We start from the raw sequence: 27,493 nt of genomic DNA, 5'->3' as shown, positions 1-27,493 counted from the left end.
TGAGTCAGTGTTACCCAAGCTTACCCAACAGGTGGCAGAGTGATGGGGTTCTGAATTATACTTGTGGTTAGGCCAACCTAGGATTATTAAGTCTGGAGCAGTTAATTCTGCTGTGTGAAAGACAAATCATAAAAAACGCATTTTAAAAAACCGCGCATGGATTTCCCGTTGTGGCACAGTGGTTAACGAATACGACTAGGAACCATGAGGTTGCGGGTTTGGTCCCTGCCCTTGCTCGGTGGGTTAACGCTCAGGCATTGCCGTGAGCTGTGGTGTAGGTTGCAGACGCGGCCCGGATCCTGTGTTGCTGTGGCTCTGGCGTAGGCTGGTGGCTGCATCTCCGATTCGACCCCTAGCCTGGGAACCTCCATATGCCGAGGGAGCGGCCCAAGAAATAGCCAAAAAAAAAAAAAAACCACTGCGCAAAGAAACTTAAAAAACACCGAAGTGCCCAACCTAACTTTTGAAAGATGAATAACATAGAATTTCTGTATAGTTGTGTATTGGTCTTCCTCCTTCTAGGATCTTCTCACTTTTATTTCCTTTTTACAGCTGCAGCATGGCATATGGAAGTTCCTGGGCCAGGGGTTGTATCAGAGCTGCAGCTGCAACTTATGCCACAGCCACAGGCACACCGGATCCTTAACCCACTGAGATTGAACCCATATCCTTATAGACACAATGTTGGGTCCTTAACCCACTGAGCCACAATGGGAACACCTAGGATCTTCTTTAATATCCAGTAGTTTCTCTGAAGGAGAGTGGCTTGCCCTGCACTCAGATGGCAATTCATGTCCAGTTTGTGAGATCTTAGACAGATGTGATAGATAATTTGGGGAAGGGGATAAGGGGGAAAAAAAAAAAAGAGGCTGGACACTAGACCTTTGAGAGTCATTTCTAAGTAGAGGTGGGGAAAAAGGGAGCGATGGCCATGAGGGTGCTTGCACGGTGCCTCCCCGCCACACCTGGGAACAGGGACTTGAGAAGTGGCTGACGTGTTTATTTGGTGTGAGGTCAGCTACAGCTCTGAGGGCAATAATATGATTCCCATAAAACAGAACTCCCAGGCTGGGCCACCGGCCTGCTTGCTGCCAAAGAAAGGTGGTGGCCTAGTAAATGAGACATTGCTGTCAGCTCTCCATAAATGGAGGATTCCTTCACTTTGTGAATTATGCAGGCTCTTCCTTGCCCTCCCATGTCCATCCTGCCTATTGCTTTTTAACTCCTTGTTTTGTGTGGCTTCTTTCAGATGGAAAAGAAAGGAAAAGAGATTTGATTTCTGTGGCTGAGAACCACTCCAACAGAAGATTTTGTGAAGAATGAGGTTGAAGCTATTAGTACAAGTTAGAAAAAAAAATCTAGTTCTAAGACCTGCAGAAGAAAGACCTGAACTTCAGAGGGGACCACAAATGAATATGAATTAAGAACGGGGTTCTCTTTTCAAAAGCCAACACAAAATGAGGACATGTTTTATGTAAAAGCAGCTCTTCTTGCCAGTGGGCTTCCACGTGTCCTTCTTTCATATATCACAGCCAGACCTAGGAAATTCCCTGGGAAGTGCGCTCCACCACAGTGCCTGCAGTTTCTCCATTTGACTGGGATTCTGTTGCACCTTGAGAGATTTTTTTTTTTTTTTTTGATGTTTGGGAAGCTGTTACCACAAAAAAGCCCTTCCTGCAGTGAGGAAATAGCATGGTACCCAGAAAGACGAAGGGAGTGGACTGGGAAATGGGAATCTGGGTCCATTTCCCTCCTACCAGTACCATTTCCCTCCTACCAGTACCATTTCCCTCCTACCAGTACTGTGTGTTTTTCCTGGCCTCAGTGGCTTCATCTGTAAAATGGAACAGTGTGGACATGAAAGTGAAAACATCTGCCATTGTGACTATAAATGTTTAAGAAACGAGTCCTGCGTACCTGCCTCCTTCAGTTTTCCATCTGTAAGGTAAGGAATTGAACTAAAAGATCTCTGAGGCCCTGTGCACTCTAACATGTTGAGACTCTGTTGGCAGTACCTTAAGAAATCTCCGTCTAATGCTCGAGTGAGTCTTAGTCTATTAGATTCCATCCAGTCATGATGGTAATGTGATTTTGACTTTGTATTGTGATTTTTATTTTCCCTTATCCTGATTTATAATTTATATTTTCTATTTTATGGCTTTTACATTACACAGTTGTCCCAAATCCTTTGGTGAATAAGAAATATAACTTTAACAAGCTGGATGAAAGAATGCATTAACGGAAAGCCAGGAAATGATGCTAATACAAACACTGATACTAATAAATTGCTTTTACTGACCACTTACCATGTAGGAGGAACTATGCTAAGCACTTTATAAACTCTAGGTCACTTAACTTTCACAACAACCCTGTGAAGCCATAATTATTATTCCTACTTTATAGATGAGGAAACTGAGTCTGAGATACCAAGCAGATTATCCAAGGTCACAGTTAGTGAGTGGCAAAGTGGAAGCACACATCTAAGTCTGGCTAAATCAGAGCAGTGATGTACTGACAAACAGGCTTCCAAAAAATAAAAGCAAAACAAAACCTTCCATCCATCATGTAAATACTCCTACCAAGGGCAATTTTAACTTACCACTAGTTTAAAATCAGCTCAGATTCCAGAATACTTAACAATCTGCTCTTGCAAGCCAACAGGAGCCAACCCCCAAACACTCCAGAAGAAGCCTGTATTGTCACCACTGAAATACACTGCCTCCCTGGATTATAGGCTGGGGTTGTTGATAATAGAAAAGAGAAAAGAAAGGGAAGATGGTCATGAAAGAAAGTAATGTGATGACAAATTCAATCACTCATTCATTCATTCATTCTGAAAGGCTTATTGAGGACCAGCTAAAGACAAAGTCTTGTGATATGACCTTTGGATTTGGGCATGAGCAAGATAAGCATGGTACCCAAGTCTGAAAGATAGAATGTGTTCAAGAGACACATAAACAAACAACTGAACACATTATGTAGTAGAAGTATATATGTAGAAGTATGAGCCTATAAGAGCCCAGGTGAGGAAGGAATGAATTCTGTCCAATGGGCCTGAAGGATGGAGTTAGCCACATATATGTGGAGACTCCTAGGTAACACAAATTTTGCTTCTTTTCCAACTGGTGGAGAGGCCTGCCTCACTAGAGAGTTGTGCTCAACTTAGCTCTCTGCATTTCACAACGTGGAGTACTAACCACTATACGATCATGGCCAGCTCTCTGCATTTCAGACTAAATAGAGACACCAAAGATGGGATTAAGAAAGGGACAGTGATGCAGAAAGGGAGCTCCTTGAGTTAGGGATATTGTCTGATTTACCCCTACATTCCGGACTTTGAGCACTGTACTGGCCACATGGTAAGCACTCAGTAAATATTTGTTGACTAGATGAACCGTTGATGAATAATACTATGAGCTTCAAAGAAAGTCATTTGAGGCAAAGAGGACTAATAATAGGTAAAAAGTAAGCAATCTAAGTAGTGATTCCTAAGCCTATAAAGGATCATGTAGAATAGAATAGGTGGGATCAGGACATAGGCAGGGATTCCAGATGTCCAGGGTGATGGTAAAGGACCCAGAAGAATATGTGTCATATGATGCTGTCACCTGTTGTGCTAGCTGACCTCTCTGAGGATGATCTGAAGATAGGGCCGATCTTTGGCTTCCACTCTAAGAAGCAAGACATCCTGTCAAAAGCCTACAGTCGTATTTGGTGGTCCTGGGAAGGCCAGGAATGATATCATTCCTTGTTTTGGCTTCAAAGTTCAGTATGGGAGAAGCTAACAAGTAATTGGTACAGTAAAGTTTGGAGATTTTAGTGGATTTCCTTTATATTGGCTTGTTCTTCTCTTCCTCTGATTATTTGAATGAAGGCTGCTGTTATGGAAAACCAGGTAGTTTGAATATTCTTTCTTGGGACCTAGGACTGGATTTGGAAGAAGTGGGCATGCATGTGTATTTTGTAGATTATTTTCGTCATAACAACACCTTCTATTTGTAGACAGTTCCTAGTTTCAAAGGCCTTTCCCAAAATTACTTTTGATGCTTCTTCAAGACAATCCCATGAGGACATTAGAAAAGATGCAAATGTCTTCATTTTACTGAAGGAGAAAGTACGACTCAAAGAAATTATTCACAGTCACACAACTAAATTCTAACCTGCCTGAGATCCGTCATTCCAGACAGTGAAACCTTCGTGTCCTCTGTGTTCCCCTCAAGATAATGCCTGCCTCCCAGAGGAGGCAAGTCCCGGCTGGGACCTACCAGCAGCTAGAAATGGTCCTACTGAAGAACTTTTTTCTCTGGAGTGAAAACTTGAACCTGCCTGCCCCAGTTTCCCAGCCACCTCATGATTCGACGAGCAATTGCTTTAACTCTGACAAAATGAGGCCACCTCCGACCTAAATGGAGCCCGTTTTCAGAGTGAGACCCTGCGTGGAGAAAGCTCTTGCCTGGAAGGATAACAAAAGCCTGCTTTTGTGTGTATTTCACTTGATGGAAAGGAATCCCCAGTGAGGCCATGTTTTCCCCCTGAATTCTCCGCAGTCCAGAATGTATCCAAGTTTCCGAGGTAATCTCAGAAGAGCCATCCATCTATGAAGATGGCCAAATTGCCTTCCAGCTCAGTAGAGAGGGTCTCTGTGAGAGAGGTGGTGAGGGGGTGAAGAGAGGATGAAGGAGACTGAGAGCAAAGGAGCGAGTAAGACATAGGAGGAGAAAGCGTGTGCTGACAAACGCTGGTTGGAAATGTCTAGAAACCAAGGGGCTGGCCCTGACTCTGGGGTCCCATCTGCTGGGGACATTTTCAGCTGATTCTTCTTAGGACCTGTCACGGTCTGCCTGGCGAGCTGTCACTTCTCATCACTTGGCTCTCACTGAGGATTTTTGTGTCATCACTGTCATGAGGAGACCAGGCAACTGGTGAAGGATTTCCTGGGGCACTACCTGATACACCACTATTTGCCTCTTATCATCTTAGCAGAGCAGTTACGCCGCTGTCAGAGGTAATGGAGGCCATGCCACTAAGAAAATTGGCCGTAATTTATTTATCAATTGTTTCTGCATACCACAAAAACGGCCTCCTACTCTACAACTGGGTCTAAGGTATTTGCGAGCCCCCGAAGTTCATGGTTTTCCGGTATTCTAAGTTCTACTTATGGCCTTTCCTGTATATGACACACAACACCACCCTTGTGGCTTGCAGGCTGTTTTCTTCTTTGCTTTCTTTAGTCACAAATCATCCTGAGGCATCCCTTAAGTGCATTTGTATTGTTAAGTGCACCGGCTTGATTTGGTGTTAATTCAATTTGAGTGCCCTTAATATCTTGTGGGGGTGATGCAATGCAGGCCGCCTGTACCTTGTAAAATCGGGTCCCAGGTCTGCCTGGGAGCAGAGCACCTTTCCCTCAGCCATTTACCAAAGTTGCTGATAAAATTTTCATAAGGGAACCTTTTTAGTCTGACCCTATTGTGTTATTCTACCATTAAGTCTCAGAGAACTGAGCTGGCTTCTAGTGACAGCTTATCACATTCTCCATTATTGCTGGCTGCCCGAAGAGCTTACAGGCTGGGCGTAGTGCAAACGCCCCTCCTCCCTCCCACTTCTGGTCCGTTCTGGGAAAAGCTTATGGGCCAGCACCTAGGGGCTAATGTGTGATTGTCTCTCTGTGGGTGCCAGGGCACTGTGCTCTCTTCCTGATGAACTTGGGAAGACTTGAGAGGCCCTGAAGGAAGTTGTGGAGCCTGCGTGACAAGAGGGAGAGACGGATGGGCTGAAACAGACTGAGAGTTGCAGAGCGCTTTGCTTAAAAATCAACCCCCAAAGCAGTCATGATAATGTCAACACCCCTTTGACACATTACTGAAGTGGGCCAGGGGTTTGTCTTTACGTTATTGACATTCGAATTCTGACAATGTGATTCACTCCAAAAGAACTCCAAAACCTGGGGCTCAGACATACCTGGGTTTACGTCCAAGCTCACTGGCTTCCCTGCTTTGTGGTCTCGATGAAGTTATTTCATTTTGGAGCTTCAGGGTTCCCCTCCGTGCAATGGGAACATCAAGGTCAACTCCCGGTGATTTTTGTGGTGATAAAGCGAGACAGTACTTGTGAAGAGCCTGTAGTGGCTGGCAATTACGCAGCATCTCGTAGGGTTGCCTTAGAATCCAGGAGGCCCGCAGAGGTCACAAGGTGAGAAAGCTGGTTCAGGTGGTGAAGAGATGATCTGGCTACCACAAAATGAACAGGAGAAAAAGCCTAGAAACCTGGTCTCCAGACCCCATCCAGGTCTCTTTCCATCATTCCCGCTGTCTCCCTGATGCTTCCACAGTCATCAGGAGCTCAGGTAGATTTGGGGTACAGGAGGCGATGTTCCCCTACTCTAACAATGATATTTCTTAACAGTAGACTAAACTGCTTCTTGGCCATTCTGCCTTGTTTGGGGCTGCACCTGAGGAATGGATTGAGCCTGCCTGTGAGCCTTGGCCCTGCTTCTCTCTGGTGGGAAAGCTCTCCTATTACGAGAAACAGAAATAGGAGCTGCTTGTTCAAAATAGCATTTAAAAATTATTCTTATAAAAGCAATCCAAGGGACCAGCTATAATGGAAAGAGTAAAAATCATTATAAAGTCAAAAAAATTAAAATTCCAACTTTAGATGTGAAAACAAAGTGGCTAATTTTCTTTCTCTGTTAGCTCACTGAAATTCCTTAAAAAAACAAATAAATAAAAACAATCTGTGAGATTTCCCTGGTGGCCTAGTGCATTAAGGATCGGCCATTGTCACTGCTGTGGCCCAGGTCACCTCTGTGACGCAGGTTCAATCCATAGCCTGGGAATTTCCACATGCCATGGGCATGGCCAAAAATAAAAAATAAAATCAATCCACATTCACTGTGGAAATGAGAAACTAGGTGAAATATGGCAGGAAAGAAACCATCTGTCATCCTACCACCCTAACCCTGGGGTACTACGCTGCGCTTTCTGCCAGGCTCCTTTTCACGCCCACACACGCACTCCCTTGCTCAAGTCCTTGCTCGCTGCAGTATATTGTAGGTGTTAAAAGCACAGTCTGGCTCCACCGCTCAGAGCCAGCTACCCAACTTCTCCACTATTGTTTCTTCATCTCTAAACTAGGGCTTTGTGATAGCACCTTCCTCAGAGGGTGGTTCAGAGAAGCCAATGAGCAAATCCATGTGGAACACAGTGTGAGGCACGCAGGAAGCCCTACAGAAGTTTTCCTTTAGGATTATCAGTAATGTTCAGCAGAAACCTCAGGTAACAGTGTGTTCTGCCAGAAGTGCAGTTCTCATGGTGGCCGTTTCGTCTTTGCTTGCTCACCCAGACAGGGTCTCAGGGTCAGGCTGAGCCCCAACCTATCCTGGCTGAATGGTGACAACCATGTGTTCATCTTCCAAAGGGCTAACACAGGAATTCCCACAGGTGGACTCTTGGTGGGTTTTTTAGACCCACTTTATAGGAGGGAGAATTAAGACTGAGCAGGTATCAAAGCGACCATACGGGGAGTTCCCGTTGTGGCTCAGTGGTTAACAAATCCGACTAGTAACCATGAGGTTGCGGGCTCGATCCTTGGCCTTGCTCAGTGGGTTAAGGATCCGGTGTTGCCGTGAGCTGTGGGGTAGGTTGCCTGAGAGTCTCCTTGATGTGTATTTGTATGCATATGTGTGTGTTATCTTTTTGGTGTTTTTAAGCATCCTTTTGTGGGCTTCAAACATTCTGAGAGTGAAAAATGAAAATTTTAAGCCAGGCTGGGCAAGATAGGGTCATAAATAAGGAAGGATGATGAGGATCTGGCTTTCTATATGTCCTTATGTGTCCATGTGTGTGCATGTATGTATGTGTGTGTGTGTGTGTGTGCGTGTGTAGCACATGCACAAAGAAGATACCAGTATGTGAGCCTCTTGGGGGTGAGTGGGAGGAGCAGACGCAGGCCTGCATAAGGGAGCTGGTTTTGATGAAATATTGGCTAATGCTCGGGGCACTGAAGGAGAGAAGGCTCTGGTCAGGGAACAGTGCTGCATTAGAATTTATAATAGATTAGCTTATCTGCCCCTTGATCTTCAAGGGTATTTGGGTTGCTGAGGATGAGGCATTTCTGCTTGATTTTCACAGCGAGAGGAAAGCTCTGGAACAGTATTCCCAGCCTCTCCCTCTGCACAGCCCAAGGCGGTGAGAGCTTGCTATTCACACCCCCACTCGGGTCATTTGGAGGAGGCTGACAGTGCCCAGGAATGCTGACACGCTTCAAAACCTCACACAAGAAAGAGCCCACTCAGATTCCTAAGGGGAGCCGCTGTTGATGCATCCCGGGCCAGAGTGTGGCGCTGAAAGTGATGGCCAGGCTCCCCCTCCCACCACCCAAGTCCAAAATCCATATTCATCCTTCCTGTGCACAGGACGCCATTCTCCCTGTCCATCTGTCTGTCTGTCTGTCTGCCTCACTCTCTGAGGTAAAGGGTGCTCACTTTCATGAAAAGGGGAGCATGCCAGGATGTTCCAGATGAGCTGCTGCCAGCGACGTTGCTTTAAACGCCAATGAGCTGAAGCAGCCAGGAAAGAAAGAGCGAGGGGTGAAGTGTGGTTTGATGTCTCGGTGCGCCGGGGAGATGATTCATATAACATGAGCCCCTCGGTGTCCGTGGTTAAACCCCAGCCTAGTACCCCCCGGCTGAACCGGGACTCTGAAGTCCAGCCAAGGAGCGTTGCTGGTCCTACCTCGCCAAACAATGGGTGGGGGTGGATCAGAGGCAAAAGCCAGAGGAGGGGTGATGCTCTCACTGGAAAAATTACCTGCCGGGAAAGAAGGAATCGTGTGATGTGTGTGGTGAGAAGTCCAGCCAGGAAGGACCTGGGTCTCATGTTACAAGGCTGCTTTCTGAAGCCAGAGGGACTTTTTATGGCCTGAGAGGCCTGCAGGCCCCAGCCAAAGTGGCTGCAGCATGTCTCTGGAAGGACATGGTGAGGGGTGGGGGGAGCTGCACACACCGGGGCTCTGGATGCCAGGTTGGGGGACGAGGGGGAAGGAAAGCTGAGGATGGTGCTTCACTGTCCTCAGACTCGCTCTCCTAAGGCAGGAGGAAGATGTAGGAGGAGAGAGGAGCTGGCCTGTTTCCCATGTAGCCAAGTGCAGCCTCCATAGCCCCTGCATTAGTCTTCATAGGATGTTTCCGGTGTCTGGCCACCCAATCTCCACCCCAGGCTGCTTCATACCTTCCCCTCTCTCACTGGGCCCTCTCTCTGCCTCTCTGGGAGCATTTCTTCTCTTCTACTGTGGAAGCTGCATGACCATCTTTCATTTAGGGCAGCCCTCTCCCCCAGTGCTTAGTTCATATAGGTATGGGTGCAGAGACTTTGAGACACCTGGCCCGGGTCTGGCCAGGTTTGGTCCTGGGAGCCCAGGTGGTCCAATCACAACTGCAACTTCTGCTGGAAACTTTTGTTGGAATTTGGGGGCGGAAGACATTCTCTTTCATCTTGGTTGATGTGATGAGAGGATAAAAGTCAAGTGCTTCCAAGGGGCCATCATGAGGAGAAAACCTGTCAGAAAGTAAGGCTACCAGAAAGGGAAGAAGAGTGAAGAGCATGGATTTCTAATGGCATCATTTGAGCACCAGGATCTAATCATACCTGCAGTCAGAGTCTACACCTGGATTCTCAGCCAATAAATTCCCTCCCTTCCTCCTTACTCATTTGAATTCATTCCTGCTTCTTGTAATTGACAGTTATGTCTGCATGTCAGGTAGATATGCCTGTCTCTCCTTCCTGCTTGGAGGCCCCCCTCTCCTTTTTGTCGCCTCGTCTATGTGTCTGTGACTCCCAAAGTCAAGTCTTCAGCCTTCTGCACTTTCTTCTTCCCCTTCCTCCCTCAGGCTTTCCATTCACTCAGGTGCTGTCAACTCTGACCCTGTGAGAACGATCCCCACTCCCACGTTTGTGTTTCTGCCTTAGATCTTGTGCCCTGTGTGCAGCCATCTCTAACACATTTCCACATGTGCAGCCCGCACACCGGCCTGCACAGCTGCCTGAAGTCGATATGTTACTCCTGATCTTCGGGAAGGATGAGGGCCCCCCTTCTCCACTTCCATCTTTGCAGCTCTGCATCTGGTTCCTCTAGTTCAAAGTCAGGATTATCTTTGATTCCTTCATCTCCTCCTTCCTGCCTCTTATTGCATCATCCATCAAGTCTTCAAAAATTTCTCTTGTGTATGTCGTTTTTTCTTTCATCCACTGCCATCCTCTGGTCTGAGATCTCATCATGATTATCTCAGAAGCCTCCCACCTGGTTTTCTAACACCTATTTCAAACTGTCCCACCTACGTAGCACCCTCCAGCTTATTTAACTTCCTCAAATACCTCTTTCACTTCCCGGCCTACCTGAAGAAATTGGATTTCCCACTGGTGGGCATCTCCATGCCCCTCAGATATTGGCATTCGTGAGGCATGAGAAGTCACAGAAGCTGGAAAGGTAAGAAGGACCGTGTAATGCAGGGTCTCGCAATCCCTGATGTTGAACTTTATCCTGAGGAAGTAGGAAGCCATCACATACTCTAAGGACAGGGTGCTTTTCTGTGTGTGTGTGGGGGGGTGTTGCCTTGTTTCCTTTTTCTCCCAGTTTTATCATTGTTACTTTATATATATTGAACCCATATTGTGAAGTTCAAATATCCCAATGATGGTTATATGGCTCTTGCTTTATTGTTTTTCATATTATTTTTGTCTTGAATTCCATTGTCAGATAGTGAAACTGATGCTCTGAGCCTCTTTGATTCCTGCTTTCCCTGATTATTTTTTCATCCTTTCACCTCTTTTCATTTTTCTCATAGGCCGCATATTGATATATATATGCTAAAATTTCAGCTAATCTGAGGGTCTCAGTTTCTCCTTACACTTACTCTATAGCTATCACCGATCTACCTGTGTTCTGCCCATCTGTCATCTATCTATTATTGATCATGATCATCAAGCTATAATCTTACCATGAACAAGTTGGAAATGTTAGCACATTCTCATGTCTCTTTGTATCCTTCCCTTGTTGATATTGTTTGAAACTTTTGTTCTGTATTATTATGAATACATTTATTTATTTTGCTTTGTTTTTTAATTTTTTGGACAGCAAAAATTCCACTAATTATTTGAATCCTTTTATTTCCCATATTTCTTACAGCGGTTTTCTGAATTTACTTCCTACCTGAGTTGTCTAAATAGTTCTTATGTGGCAAGCCTGCTAAAGCCTTGCATTATGGAAAATGTATCTATTGAGCCCCTAGATTATCATAATTTGCCTGAATATAACCTTCTATATAAAAAATATTTTTCCTTTAGTAAAAGTAGCCATGTCTGTACTTGTGTTGGTGGATGGGTTCCAGACTGATGGAGCTCCTAGAAGAGTGGCAGAAGTGAGCTCCAAGGCAGAGTATCTAAGTCTATTAGAACTAGAGCCCATCACCTCAATTATTTGCCCCTTCATTCTGCTGCAGCTTTGGTCAGGATCCTCTCTTAATGCTCTGAGAAAGTAACTTGGGAAGGAAATAATTGCTATGGGCAAGTTTTTCAAACTCTGAGTGACAACCCATTAAGGGGTCATGATCAATTTAGTGAGCCAGCCAGTATGGGAGTGGGGGAGGAGAAGGGGAGAGAGAGGAGGAAGAGGAAGAAGGAGGAAGAGGAGGAAGAGCAGATAGAGGAGGAGGAGGAAAAAGAAGGGGAGAGAGAAGAAGGGAAGGTAGGAGAGGGGAGGGAGAAAAAATGGAACGGAATGGATTGGAATGGATAGAATAGGTGGAAAAGGTAAAGGACATCTCAACAGTAAAAACCTTCTTTTGTGAAACTCTCTTTTATTTGTACAGGGCTATATGTGTACTGAGCAGTCACCACATAAAATGTGTTTTCTCATTGTGGGTGGAAGTCACAAGCACTTTGAATAACACAACTTTTGATTGTGATCCACCAACCCAGAGGTGAGAGAGCATGGAGGTGGTAGAGGAATGAAATGCTCAGGACCCAGCTGGCCAGTCTGTACTTTTCTGTCAGTTTGTCATGGCTCAGGGTGTTGACCTTGTCCTGCCTTCACCCTTGTCGCACCTACCACCTGGCTGAGCCACTGCCTTCTTCTCCACAGTGGGGCATGTGACTACTTTCCAAAGGAAATGGCAAGAGCAGCACTTGGGAGCTTCCTCTGATACCTGCTGCATCAAGTTGATCCCCACCCATGTTCAGTCTACCAAGGGGTCCCCACATCCAATTTTGCTTCTTTTTTCTGTGGTTTTTCCAGGTTGGTTGTGTGGGAGGGAGCCAGCATGTTAGGCTTGTTTTCATGCTGTCAGGAAGCAAGAACCTGTCTTGCAGTCTAAACTTAAGCTGCCGCGGTCTCACCCCCTCCTCTTCAGAATCCTCTCCTCTGGCGGTCTTCGCCCCCTCTCCATGTCACCCCAGGTGCCCCCACCTCAGGGAATCCTCATGCTAGGTCCTCTCCTTTCCCCTGTGCACTGTCTATTTTGACTTCTGCCTTTGCCTGTGATTATTGGAAACCTCAGGCCCCAGCCAGCAGGGAAATTTATAGCGAAGCAATTACATTGTTGAAACCCTGACAAGTCCACCCTGGTTAATGGCTCTGAAAATATGGAAGAGGTGTGAGTGACTAAACCTGTGAGGTGCCATGGTGTGGGCCTGCAAAGACATACTTGTAGGACCTATTTACTTTCATGGGAATTTTTTATTTTCCATTTCTCGTAACATTATTGTTCCAAATGCTAGTCTCACTCAGTATGGATACATTACCTGGAGAATGGCTTGGATATTTGGGTAATCATCATCTAAACCGTTTCTTTTTTCCCTCTCCTATTGATTTTTGGAACTTGGCCAACAACAATGCAACAGGCAAGCAACAGACTGAGGGAAAAAGCCAACAGAGCTGGGTCACATTAGTAAATTATCATATATTAGATGCAGGTGGGATTTCTCAACTTCCCAGCCTGGCAGAAAGCTTTTAATAAGACAGCATGAGAAGGGATGAGCTGCTTTTGAAATGGTAGTGTCATGGAGTTGGGGGAGGGTGGTGGTGGAGGGAAAGGAGAAGGTGGGGTAGCTCAATGGTCAAAGCCAGAACTCTGAGCTGCTGGAAGGGCAGGTACCTAGGGGCCAAGCCATCAAGGACAACCTGAAGAATCAGGCCCTTTGCCTTTACCAGGGCGACTGCACGATTGGTCTGATCTTCCAGCCCTCGAGCAGTGCTAACACCTGCACACCTTTCACATGGCATTATGGTGGGTGGGAGGTACTTCCCCACACTTTGACCTTAGAGTTGGCCAAGTGATTTTCTTTGGCCATTAGGGAGTTTGTGGATGTGATGTGAGCATGTGTTTGACATACACTTGTGAGATTGGACTTGCCCTTAGAGCTCCTGCTTTTTGCCATGGAAAAGACATGCCACAGGAAAATGCTCTTCCAGGGAAAATGAGAGACGTGGGGGAGCTCTAAACTCAATCCACAGTTTGGGACCAAGCCCAGCCACGCTCAGCCTACATCACCAGCCCAACCTCTGACAGCTCATAGATCGGTGAGCAAAAAATAAGAGCTTTTTGCTGAGAATACTGAGATTTTTGTGGTTGTCTCTTATGCAGCACAGCTCACAGATTCAGTCACTTAACAAGGCTGCCCTTGGACACGGGGAAGGTACACTCTGCTCTTTGCTGAGTTGGTTTGAGAAGTTTAAGTGGAGGTGGTTTTATAACCCAAGCAAATTCTAAGTTATTCTTACTTTCTGCAGCAAGATGACCAATCCCAGTGGTAGTGCCATTTTCTCCAAGGTATGAGTCTGGAAGGGAAAGCAGAGACATAGTCCCCAGAACTTGCCGAGGTACAGAGAGAATTGAGAGCAGGAGAGCAGTGTTTCAAAATGTTGCTTGTAGTGGGAAGTTGGAGTGAAGTCCACTGAGTGATGTGCATATAGTTGTGCCAAGACAAAAAAAAAAAAAAAAAGTGTCGGAAGAACTTAGTTAAGAGTAAGCAAGGAGTTCCTGTCGTGGCTCAGCGGAAAGGAATTTGACTAGTATCCATGAGGATACAGGTTTGATCCCTGGCCTTGCTCAGTGGGTTAAGGATCCAGCATTGCCATGAACTGTGGCGTAGGTCGCAGACATGGCGTGGATCCCAAGTTTCTGTGGCTGTGGTGTATGCTGCCTGCTGCAGCTCCAATTTGACTCCGAGCCTGGAAACTCCCATATGTCATGCGGGTGTGGCCCTGAAAAGACAAAAGAACAACAAAAAAAAAAAAAAAAAAAAAAAAGAGTAAGTAGGAATCCACTTTGTCTCCACTGATGTGGCTTCCAATTCAGTGCTGGAAGTTTCAGTGATTTAATCTGACTGATACCTAGTCTCAATCTTCAATACTTAGCACAATCCTAAAAACAAATAGGAGATGCTCAGTAAATTGACTTGTAGTAGATAATCAGGAAACTTAAACCTAATCAACAGCACTGCCATTAATTAATTACATGACCCCAGACTAAAAGCTTAACCTCTCAGTTCACTCTTGCAGGAATGAACATGAAGCTGTTTGATGTCCATGGTCACCCTAATTGTTGGGAGAATAAAATGAGATGAAAATGGAACAGGTCTACAGTGCTCCAGAAGTAATAGAATATCATTTCCTCATAGGTACCACTTATTGGGTGCTTGCTATTTGTGGAGCAAAAAGAATGCTGAAGCAAGAAGGCAGCCTCGAAGGGGTAGGCAAGAGATATTTCCTTCTGCTGTTTCTATAGGAAAATGAATAAAGGATGTAAAAGTAGTGTTGCCCTGTCTTTTGCCACTGTAATTTGTGAGGCCAAGTCAGGTCTCTGAGTTGAGAAATCAAGCTTTTTATTGCACCTTAAATTGCATGCTGCTGGTCCTGATTTGACCTATAATTGTTTTTTAAAAGCATGTCCTCAATCAGCTGCACTGGAGGATTAACTCAGCAACATCTCTGATTGTAGGCCCTCTGGCCTCTTTTTAAAGATCCCCCCCCCTTTTTTGGTATTGAGCTGCAGGAGGCATTTATAAATTTTGGAGATTAATCCTTTGTCAGTCGATTAATTTGCAAATATTTTCTCCCATTTTGTGGGTTATCTTTTCATTTTGTTTAGGGTTTCCTTTGCTGTGCAGAAACTTTTAAGTCCTGTTTTTTTTATTTTTGTTTTTACTATCATTACTCTAAGAGGTGGATCTGAGAAAATGTTGCTGTCATTTATATCAGAGAATGTTTGGCCTATGTTTTCCTCTAAGAGTTTTAGAGTGTCTGGTCTTCTATATAGGTCTTTAATCCATTTGGAGTTTATTTTTGTGTATGGTGTTAGGGAGTGTTCTACTTTCATTCTTTTCCATGTGGCTGTCCAGTTTTCCCAGCACCACTTATTGAAGGGGCTGTCTTTTCTCCATTGTGTATTCTTGACTCCTTTGTCATAGATTAGTTGACTGTGGGTACGTGGGTTTAATTCTGGGCTTTCTATCTTGTTCCATTGATCTATATGTCTGTCTTTGTGCCAGTACCATACAGTTTTGATGACTATTGCTTTGTAGTATAGTCTGAGGTCTGGGAGCCCGATTCATCCAGCTCCATTTTTCTTTTTCAGGATGTCTTTGGCTATTCTGGGTCTTTTGTGCTTTCCAACAATCTTTAAAATATTTTGTTTGAGTTCTGTGAAAAATGTCCTTGGTAATTTGATAGGGATTGTATTGAATCTGTAGACTGCCTTGGGTGGTATAGTTGTTTTGATAATATTGACTCTTCCAATCCAAGAGCATGATATCTTTTTTTTTTTAGAAGTTATATTACAATAATGATCACATATTAAACTTGTGGTCAACTGACAGACCCAATCAAAACTCACAGCTGTTAAGCAGCTGTCATCCCATCTACATAGTTGATTCTTTCAATCAAAGTAATGGACTTTGCTTTCGTACCTGATCATTTTTTTCTTTTTGTCTTTTTAGGGCTGCACCCATGGTATATGGAGGTTCCCAGGCTAGGGATCAAATCAGAGCTGTAGCCACTGGCCTACACTACAGATATAGCAATGCCAGATCTGAGCAGCATTTGGGACCTACACCACAGATCACAGCAACTTCAGATTCTCAACCCACTGAGCAGGGGCAGGGATCTAGCCTGCAACTTCGTGGACACTAGTCAGATTTATTTTTGCTGAGCCACAATGGGAATTCCCCCTGATCATTTTTTTAAACATTTTAGACTATCAGAATGATTAAACCCTTAATTCTACATTTCATAGCCAATTATCATATAGTGGATTTCCTTGTTGGGGTATGTTATGGGCAGCTAGTCTTCTGGGATGTTCTATCATTTCTACCTAATCCAAGATGACTTAGCCAAGTAGTTTCTTCATTCTGAATGATGTAGAAATTTCAGGCAATAGTTCATGTGTGGGGTGTGTTTATGTTGGTGTACACTTACAATCCAGTTTTAAAATTTTGGTTTGCCATAGTTTTCTTTGATTTTCTTAAAGCTCCTTAATTGTTCCCAACCTCTTTTTCTCTAGCATAAAATAGCAACATTGAAGCATCTGTTTGGTTTTCTTCTCTGTGACTTTCCTATGGTGATGCAGCAAGTCAGGAAATCCATTCTGCTCACATTTGGGCCATTCTTGGAAGATCCTCTTCTATGAGAAATGTTATTTTCTAGCCCAGGCGTGAAAGCCGTGCTAAGCAAGTCTTCTTAGCAGTTAGCCAAGAGCTCTGGAATTGCCTTCACCTTTTCAGCTTCAAGCCCTTATCTAATAGACATACAAATAGAAATCCCAAAACCACCCAAGTCTCCTTTTCCTTGGTAGGTGACTTTTGTCTTCTTGAAGGCATTTGGGCTTTTATGCTATCTTGGTGCATTTCTCCATTCTGTTGCTTGCTATCCTAAATCAGTAGCTGCTATTTCTGTTTTTGCTGACTGGGGGATGTCTTTGTTACCACTGATTTTATAACTCTTATAACAGGCTCTGATAAAGTTTCCTCAGTCTATTTAAACTTCTTTGCAGTCCTCTCTCTTAAGGAACCTAGAATCTATTTTCCTGAGGCAAGGTGGAAGCATATGGATTTGCCATTAGAAAAACCCCCTTCTTATTGACAGTGAACTACTGTTCCACATAAATTCCAGACACACCATCAGAGGTGAAATTCTTCTCACCACTCTGGTAAGCCCCTTGAGCTCTAAGATGGACATTGTCAATTGATTACTAGCATCTATTCTCTCTTTCTTCTTTCCCAACAAAACCTTGATTTTCTTCCTGGTGTTCAATCTCTGCACTCAGTGCAGCCCAATAACTCAAGAGAGGTTCATTCAATCTCTGGTTTAAGGGACGAGTCTTGATTGGTCCAAGCCAGTCATTACCTCCTTTGTTGGTCATTACCTTTGGAACTAGTGATTAGGGCAGTTCATGCTTGATGGTCCCCTGGCAACTCTTGATCCAGGGGACTGCCATGGAACTTTAAGTTGGCCAAATAAGACTCAAGGGAAGGATTTTTATTCCATACTTGGGAGGGGGTTTTTGTCTCTTGCTCACTGAACATGAATAAGGAAAAATCTACCCCTAGGTGCTGTTCAGAGCCAATTTACAATTATGAAGGAAGCCAGATTGAAGAAAATGCCAAAAAGTACAAAAGGGAAGGCCAAACTGAAAGAATTTCAGAACATCAGAGTCTGGGCCATGATGCACCCAGGCTTCATGATATATGAGGTAATGCTTTTCCTACTTGTTTATACTTCTTATAGTCAAGCACATTGTAATTCATGCAGCTCCTTAAGAAAATGGGAATCTGTGTGGTGTGGTAGAACTGCTGAGGTGGGTCTTCATGGGGGGAACCCAGATTTTAAATGGTGAAATGTTTATATAATGCAACTAAAAATATTTGCTTCTTATTGATTAGCTTTTTTTTTTTTTAACACAAAACAGAGATGTTCACTGTGACCTCAAGTGGATTCTTCTCCACCAATCCAAAATTTTATCCCAGGTATTACATTTATCTTAATTATAACATAGTGATGATCACTTGATGAGCTGGTCATGTATGATACAGCTGGTTGTGCTGGTCATAAATGATACATAACTATATGAACCTTAAAAATCCTCAAAAATATGATGTTGAGTTTATAAAGCTGTCTAAATTATGTTGGAAAAGGGGGACATTTAGTCCATATGACTGAGAAAAAAGAATTCATTATGACAGTTCAGTTCATTTCAAGATGGCTGCTCTTAGGAAAAGTATTTGTTGTCTTTCTAGAAAAAATGTAAATATTCTTCACAGTGTGTCATATCTCTGGTGGCTTGAAGAATTGGAGAGTGAAGGGGTTTATGCTATAAAATGATTATTTTCAGCATTTCTATCAAATAGATTATAAGGAAGTGAATTACATATGGTCCAAACTGGTTTGAAGCAGAATAAATTCATTCATATCTTCATGCTAGAAATGATGGGTTTTAAAATTTTAGACATTTAGTCTCTTTTCTTTCACGATGGCCTCACTTTAATGCCTCAGGTTTCCTGAATACCAGGCTCTCTTTGGCTCCTGTAAATGTTCATCAATGTTTCTGACCTGAAGGGGGGGTAATTTGCTTTTTTTAGGGCAAAGATGTACCTAGTTTCATTTCAAGTAACCTGTGACTTCTAGTGTTTCTTTCAGTTGAATTTATGTATGTGTGGTGTATGTGTATGTGGGTGTATGTATCTGTGTATGTGTCCTGAGTGTGTGTGTGTGTGTGTGTGCTTATGTACACACATGCCTGAGCTTTTTATAAACCAGTAGCAAACAACTTAAGAGATGTGGTCACACAGAATGGCCTGTGCACCCTTTTCTTGAGTGAGAGATAATAAATCATTCTTCTCAGGTGGCATCTTTTATTTATGCTTTGGGATTCCATTTTATTGAGAAAGCTTTGGTTTTCCTTTTTGGCTTTGTATAAGCTGTACTTGAGTAAGTAATTCAAATCAAGCTGACATTTATTAGTGAGGACATGGTCCACTCCAATCTCATACTCATAGCTTTTTATAAACTGTTGCCATAACAACTTTGCTATGGACTTTCCTACTTGTAAGTATGTGTGTGTGATGGCAGTGCTGTGTGGTTGCAGATTTACTGTTTGTTAAGTCAGTGGAATAAAATCAATATTGACTTCCATTCCATAGGAATTGGTTATTGAGGGTGGTTTTTTTTTGTCATTAAAAATGTGATAACTTAAAATCTGAGCAAATTAGATAGGGTTACTATAATCAGGAATACAAGATTTTAGTAATGGATTATATGCAGAGACTATTCCTATTTTCTAAGACATTTCACACTCATCATTTTATCCTCATATAATCATGGGCGGTAAGGAGCATACATGGGTACATGCCATTATCATTGTTTTCTAGCTGAAGAAACTCAAGTCAAAGAAAAGGGATTTTTCCCAAGGCTACTACTCAGTTAAAAAGTGGCTAGTCCAGGGGTTCAAACTTCTAAATTCTACTCTCTTTTCACCACAGGAAGGAACAAAGGTTGAAACAGTACTCAGAGATCCTTCCAAAATATTGCCTGTATTGTTGTTGACATTGATTTTTTGAGATATTCCAAGATTTTCAGTAACTCCCTTTGTTGGAAAACGGAACCATTTATTTGGGTACTCTGACTGGCGTGCCAGTTAAATCCTTTCTGTGTTGTTAAATACTTCTTAGGGCAGGGTCGGGGTGGTTCTAGAAAGACAGAGCTTCACATTCCTTTCTTTCTTAGAGGTCCAGATATTCATTCTTGGGAGACGGAACCTCTTTAGCTTCAGGTTTTAAAAGGACCTTCTGACTTTGTTAGCTCCTCCATGGAATAATTGAAAATTTCAGTGCTCTTTCTGCAACCAAGAGATACTGTTTTGTCCTGATAAACACACCTCCTGGAATTCTCTCTGTAATTTCAAAAACTCATTCAGTGAATTTTTTGAGTGTCTATATATGCTGGCAGTGCTCAGCCCCTCCCTTTAGCCATCTTACCATGTTTTCTGGTTCAGAGGAACTGTTTTCAGAAGCAAACAGTTGATTTTGCTGAGATTAGTGGTAGACTAAAGAGACCGAAACATTGTTTTTCTACTTGAGTTACTCTGCTCTTACAGAATATTCCATTGAGCGAATGTTGGACACAGGTGGTTCCTTTTAAACCTGAATCAATATGTCCTAGAAGTTGTGCTATTAACGTTTGAAATCTGTAAAGCAGGATACTTAGAGTAAAGGCTGTTTAAGTCAGGGATAGAGATCTTTGGGGCCTGGGCACCATTTTTGTTTAACCCTAAGGAATCAGAGGTGGTCTTGGGTCCCAGGAATGACCCCACCGAGGGCAGCCTGTCAGACAGGGAGACACAGGGGAAGGAAGGTGGTAGCTTATCTGCTTCCTTGTCCCTTCTCTGTTTCCACTCCCTCCCAAAGTGATTTCATCCAGTTCCAATGGCTTACTGAATTTTTCAGAGCTTGTTCAGGGAAATAGAAGCCATCCTAAGTATTATAAACAGTAATGGCTTCAATTCAAAGAATTAGAGGCTTACCAAACTGTTGGAAGGGCTGGGGAGCTAAGGTCAGGGAAACTGCCATTTCTGAGCTCAACTGCCTGCAGCACTGGAATGAGTAATTCTCAAAAGCTTGCCCAGAAGTCACCATGAATTTCAAGTCTCCAGGAAGCTGATACCACTGGCCTACAGCTCCAGAGAAGGTGATTCTCTGCTGCTTGCCTGGAAACCCCCACATCTGCTGACTGACCACATGTCTGCCTGGAAATCTCGCTGGAGAACTCTGGCTTCCAAATTTTGTGAGGGCCTTTCAGAGGCTGGGTCTAACCCACAATCATACAGGGGAAGACTTTTGAGAAACGTATTTTTAGGCTTTTCCCCTGTAATGCAGTGGAGAATGTAGCAGGAGCTGGTGTTGATGCTAGGTTATCAGCTGACAGCCAAAGATGTTGCCTGTAACCATTTTGAAGACTTTTTTCAGTCCTCGCCAAGTGAAAAACACGTGACCCAATGAGAATGCATGAGTCCAAGCCTCCATGATGATCAAAAATATGAATGAATTTGGTAGTCTTTATCCTTTTAAAAAATTAGTCTTTTAGCGGAAAGGTGGGGGAAGAAAAGGAAAGGAGAAGGAAACCAGTGATGGCCTCGCTTTGACCTACCTTTCTGTTCCCAGAGCAAACAACTTCACTCACCAGTGAAGATAAGTTAAACAAAAAAGTTCTGATGAATTATTCCAATTACTCCCCGAGTCTTTACCAATTCCAAATGAGTTTCAAATATTGGCTAAGAGTTGTCTAACAAAAGAAGAGAGACTCCTCAATCAACAGTTTCCAAAAATGCCTGGTGCAGGGAAGAATTTCTATGGTATTAATACAATGAGGGAAAACACCTTTCCTTTCAAAAGGAAAAGAGGACAATCAGGGCAACAGAAATAATCATTCTTGTACAGGAGAGACTCATCTCCTGGCTCTTCCTTCCATCTGTTTCTTTTTCTTTTTTTCTCATCTCATACTTTCTGTCTAATCCCTCTTTCTCTCCTCACACCAACTGTGCCATTAGCTCTTCCTTTTCTTTGTTTTTCCAAGGAGACTTGGCCGTAGCCAGGGATGGTCATCCCCCACCTCATGAACACTGATTGTGTGAATATAAATCATTTGCGGAGAACATGACTGCTCGGGCCAGTAGGTCTTGGAATGTGTTCTCCTGCCAGATCCCCTCCTCCCTCCCACAGGCACTTTCATCACTGGATTTCAAAGATAGATTATGCACAAGAAAGACTAAGAGCCTTCCCCCTCACCCCCCCACATACCTTCCTCCCACCAAAACTCATCCTGGTACCCAAATGGGGAAGAAATGAGACAATTAGGATTTTTTTTTTTCCTTAGAAAATTTGCAAGACAAAGCCCAAGAGATAGCGTGTACCAGATGTTGTGGAGAGCATGACCACTTGGTCCCTTTGGCCACATGTGCTGAAGTCAGGAAGTCAGGAAACCTGACTCAGGAGTCGCCGTCCAGTGTGCGGGCTGACAAAGCACCAAATGGTCTGGGACAACTGGTAACCCAGCCAATGCCCAGCACACGGGCCTGGTCTGAGGGTGTTATTGGGCAGGGATCAGTGGGAGGGAGACTGGAGGCTTGAAGCGACTTCAGCACATTCTGGGAAACCCTGAAAAGTCAGATCAGTTCCAGGGTTGGATAAACTGTGGACCTGGTGTCCTTGCAGTTGTGAGGGAGGTCCCATCCTTGCTGATGATTGATGCCAAGGACCAGGAGTCTACCCTGAGTCATGGTACCGGGCCTTTGATGCACATGCCCACGACAAACAAGATAGGATATCCTATAGGTTTAAATGAGAGAAAGTGATGAAGCACATCCTTCCATGTTTTTATATTACAGCTTTATCTTTATTAAAATTACAATGTAAGACAGTCATCACTTCCTGTAAAATGAACAAAAACATAAGTGTGAACAAGGTCTTAAATACAGGCTCCAGGCTCAACTTGCTCCTCCCTGAGCCCAGTTACAGTCAGTTCCTGCTCTGTCATATGCTGTTGTTCCATGTCGAGGTGGCATATTTATAGCAAGCTTGCATGGATTCAGAAGGCTTGAGCACGATGCTCATTGTCTCCAGCCTTGACGCAACTTGGCAAAGCACACAGGATCCTCTTCTTTGGCCCTGCTGATCAGCTTTGGGACCAGCCCTGGCTGCCTCTGACTCCCGGAGACTAGCACCCTTCTGGGTTCACATGGAGAAACATTCCCCATACATGGAGTCCTATCATCAACATGGCCCCATGCTCTGGTTCCCAAATGAGTTTGCAGAAGCTTTACCAGGGAAGCTTGTTGTAGAGGTGGATTCCAGACTGCCAGCCCCAAAGGTCTGGGTGGGCTGCTGCAGACCAGGGCATCTTTTATAAGCTCCCAGGAGCATCTGATGGAGTGGCTGAAAACTGCCGGCCTGCCTGGGGCAGCTGCATTAGAAACTTCTCACAGCACTGCCTCTGTGTGCCTCCTCCAGTCCCCCTGCCCAGACAGGTGCAGACATTTACTCTTTGCTGTACATCGTGGGAGCATTTTACAGCTAGTTTTCTGCAGAACAGTAAAAAAAAAACAAGAGTTCAACTTAAACATAGCCAAATGACTTTTCATGGCACAGTAAAGTGATTTCCTCCCTGATTCTGCTCTGAAGTGGATCTGAGAAGCTCTGTTCACTCTTACAAGTTTACGCAGGACCCACTGCAGATTCATCCAGCAAGGGACCTGGACCACCTGGCCCAAGGTCCATCACATGGCCATATTTCAGGCCTGTGTCCCCCAGGGGTGGGTGTGAGCTGGCTGAGGCCTCAGGCCAGCTGGGTAGTGGAGTCTCGTGCCCACGCTGCCTGGTGGCCTTCCGAGCTCCGCAAGGTGGGTGGTCCGTGTGCTGGCAGAGCTCAAGTCTGCAGGAGTTCACAGCCCCCTCTGGGGGACATGACGAATGGCTGCGCTGACAAACCGTGGTCTGCTTTCCATCTCCAAGCCATGCACGGTTTCGCTTTCAAAGCGGGAAAACAAACCACGGGAACTAGACACAACACATGCAGGCCACAAAGGATATAGCCGTTTTCTCCTCTCGAGTAAGGGACCCACAAAGGTAAAAGAAAATAGCTCTGTTAGAGTTCTTTGATGAAAGGTGAATACAGAAAACTCCACCAGGACTTGTCCTGGGACCTCCTGTGCTCTCCCTTGCCAGACCTTGCCCTAATCAGGCGGAGATTCAGTCCTCTCTGGTGGGCATACCTATCTGATATTGGTCTTTTCTGGGGCTTTCCAAGTTGTGCTCCAGCCCTGAAGCTTCCAGGCCACTGTGGAGGAGCCATGCAGTGGACCATCCAGTCCATGTCTATCAGGTAGATTCATACAATGCCGCTAAAATCTGCTGAAGAAAAGACTCTGCAGGAGTTCTCATCATGGCTCAGTGGTTAAGGAACCCAGCTAGCAACCATGAGGATGCAGGTTTGAACCCTAGCCTCACTCAGTGGGTTAAGGATCCGGCATTGCCGTGAGCTGTGGTGTAGGTCGCTGATGCGACTCAGATCCTGAGTTGCTGTGGCTGTGGTGTAGGCCAGCAGCAACAGTTCCAATCCGACCCCTAGCCTGGAACCTCCATATGCTGTGGGTGTGGCCCTGAAATGACAAAAGACAAACAAACAAACAAACAAAAACCCAAGACTCTGCAGGTAAAAGACATTCAGAATATTCTAGTCTACGCTCATCCCATCTTCATTTTAATGAATGGGTCCAATGAGGAAAGGAGAAGAGAAGAACAGTTTTAGGAGAAGTGCATTGGTTTCTGTGACTCACCTCTTTCTGATATTGTCCCTCCACCCCCATTTCCCTCTTTCATCTTCTATTCCTTTCTTTAGGGTATACAAGGTAATTTAAGGTTATCAGGAAGTAAAAAGAACTAGCAAAGAATTATGTCTCTGTAGATTGTGAATGCCAAGAAAAGCATGCTAGCTAACCAATACAGTAAGTCCCCTGCTTCAGCCTCTCCCACTGGCAGCCAGGTCTCTGAGATGCCTGGATCCTATCTGCCACACAAGTTCATGGACATCAAGCCTGTACTCTCTCTGTTCCTACAGCAACATAGGAAATATTACAGATCACTTGGGGTGGCTGCCTGTTAATAATGGTTCGTCCTTCCATGGCCATGCTCTACAAATGAGTACTCCCCCGTGGCCATGTATATAAGAAATAGCTTTGTTCCCCTCGCCATAGCTAACCAAGCCAAACTGGGCCAATGAACTCCTCTAGCTAGCGCAGTGGTAAGAGCATGGACTCATGTTCATGCAGGAGGTGCTGTAAGAAGTACAGCCATAAACACTGGGGGAGATATGACACTCTGAGCAGAGTAGGGGGAAATGAATGAATAAAGCGTGCAGGTAGGCTGGAGGGGGCACTGGAAAAGAGGGGCAGGGTTAAAGTATCTGGAATATTCTCTTAGTTGGCAGCCATTAAGAGGTACCTTAAATAAGGGAGTGAAAAGACCAGATCAAAGGATGACAAGGTCAACTCTCGTGGCTCAGTAGAACACAGATAGGGAGTGGAGAGGTCATAAGGACAGTCTCTCTCAAATGGCTCATTTGTTCAGTCATTCAGAAAAAACTGATACGGGGTGCTCATTGGCTATCACAGGAGAACGGATAAGAGCTTCAAACTATGGTGGTCATTGTGAAGAAGAAGGGGGATGAGATTCAGGACACAGATCAAACAAGGCTTGGTGACTGATTCGCTGTCCGTACCAGGGAGGGGCAGGACTCAAGGCTTATGGAGACCTCAAAGGGACCAACAGGGGACATGGAGGAAGAGGAGCTCTTTAGGATGGGATGGGGAGGGGTAAGGATGTCTGTGGAGAGGTGTTTCCTCCCTAAGCAGTGAGACTAGCCTGATATTAGAGGGCTTTCCAGGGTTTTAGCATCAATCCACACCTTCTACAAAACTCATGTGAGAGCAAAGAAGTGTATTTTATTTATTTATTTTTTTTTGGCCACCCCTTGGCATATGGAGTTCCCAGGCAATATAAGCCACATTTGCAACCTGTGGTGCAGCTGTGGCAATGCCACATCCTTTTTGACCCGTTGTGCTAGGCCAAGAATTGAACCTGCGTTCTGGTAATCCAGAGACACTGCCAGTTCCATTGCACCACAGCAGGAACTCCCAAAGAAGCATATGATGATACGAAACAATCAGAATGTGCTCACAGAGTGGTCATGAAGGAAACATATTGTTAGAAGAGTGTGACCCCAATACTGATCTGAAAGCCCTTCCAGAAGCAGTCGTGCCTCATGCAGATGTACAGCAGGTCTAGGACACAGCTGCCTTCAGTCAGGGTGGGCTTCTTTGGAGAGAAACATTTGGGCCCATGAAAAACTTTTACCTGAACTTCTTTTGAGAAACGATGCTGAGGGGAGTGAGGTTAGAGCCTCAGATTCTATTTTCTGACAGTTTTCTCTCCTTCTTCACTCCCATTCTTTTAGAACGTTCCCCAGACATGGTCTCCCAAGCTCCTCTGAAATCCACACTTGCCCCCCACTTTCCACACACCCACCCACCCCCATGCACATGTGTATTGAAATATGGACAATGCTGACTTACTGAATATTTTTTCTGCATCACCTACTTCCCCACAGAAGTGTTAGAAAGATAGAGTAGGGGGAAACAGTAGAAAGAGCCAGCCTTTGATGCCAGACAAAGCTGGTGTTGAAATCTACCTGATGTGACCATGAGCTTGACACTGAGCTTCTTTGGAACTCTGTTTCTTTACAACTTCATAGGACTGTTTCAGTATTGGAGGTGACATCTCTGCCAATATCTAGTGCTTAGTAAGCATTTGATAACCATGAGAATGAAGTTGGTTCTCTGTGACCCATATACTCTGAGGTTTTCCTGTTTCATTGTTCATCATAGTAAATAATGGTGCCAGCATATCCGCCAACAGGTAAAATTCTCTAGAAACAAAACTTTAGCAAATATCAGTGTGGAATTTATTCATGTTTTATTTAATTACTTGGGGCATTTAATGAAAGAATGAATTATTAAGTGAGAACATTGATTGTTCCCTGTGTATGGCAAGAAGATCTCCTGTGTATGCTTAAAATAGCTCCATAAAATGTAGAGCAGGCCACAGTAAATTAAAGAAAGGAAGGGAAATGGCATGAGCATGGAAAACACAATTTAGCCTGTAAGTCTGCCTCACATGGCAACCACACCCTGATTACTCTCACACCCCACACACCCAGGACTGCCAGCTCTCTGGGATGCTGTGAGCACTGGGTTCCTGAGCCAGAATGAGGCTTACTGTCTTTGGTGTCTGTGTCCCTCCAGACCCTCTATCCTTATTCACACTGCTCTAGGCCCTGGAAGCATTGCTTTTTGGCTTTTCATTGGGTTTGTCCAATGGGAAGCCCTTGTAGGATATGGGAAGGAGGGAGGAGAGAAGCTTTGAGGAATTTATCCCCTTGATTCTTTCTACTGAGGTTCTTATTCCTCTCCAAAGGCGCTCTCTCTCCTCTCTCCCTCTGTCTCTCTCTCTCTCTCTCATGCTCTCCTTTCGGATTCTAGAAGTTCCAGGTTCCTTCCTCTTACCCCTTTGGGCCTTGAGGTGGTAACAGCTCCCTTGTCTTTAGACCCAGGGTGCTGCACCCTCCCTCGTGTGGTGCCCTCTGTGCACACTTTGCAAATAGTCCTTTCATTAAGCCTTTCTAGAATCCTTTGGATTTGACTGTGCTGTATGTTTCCTGCTAGGCAGTTAGCAATGATACCAGTCAAATCTCACTGGTGCTAAAGGCTGAGCAAACTGGAGGGAAGGAGGCAAAAGGGGAAAAGAGAAAATCAGAAAGAAGTGAGGGTGTGAGGGCAACGGAGAGTCCTCACTGGAGGACAGAGGGGTAGAAAAGGCCAGAAATAAATTTGGGTCAC

The 27,493-nt window shown here is 44.5% G+C and overlaps 1 long non-coding RNA gene across 1 annotated transcript in view; it reads left to right on the top strand.

The window, feature by feature from the left end:
* The window catches only part of LOC102162053, a 54,424-nt gene continuing 27,648 nt past the window's right edge, over positions 718–27,493 (top strand). Inside the window, exons 1-4 of the long non-coding RNA XR_301295.3 lie at positions 718–1,945; positions 14,676–14,746; positions 17,601–17,743; positions 17,960–18,017. This is a non-coding gene — a long non-coding RNA (uncharacterized LOC102162053). The remainder of the gene's footprint in view (positions 1,946–14,675; positions 14,747–17,600; positions 17,744–17,959; positions 18,018–27,493) is intronic.

The sequence above is a fragment of the Sus scrofa genome, chromosome 1, assembly GCF_000003025.6.
Source record: "Sus scrofa isolate TJ Tabasco breed Duroc chromosome 1, Sscrofa11.1, whole genome shotgun sequence".
Classification (NCBI taxonomy): Eukaryota; Metazoa; Chordata; class Mammalia; order Artiodactyla; family Suidae; genus Sus; species Sus scrofa.
This window is presented reverse-complemented; position numbering and strand designations above follow the sequence as displayed.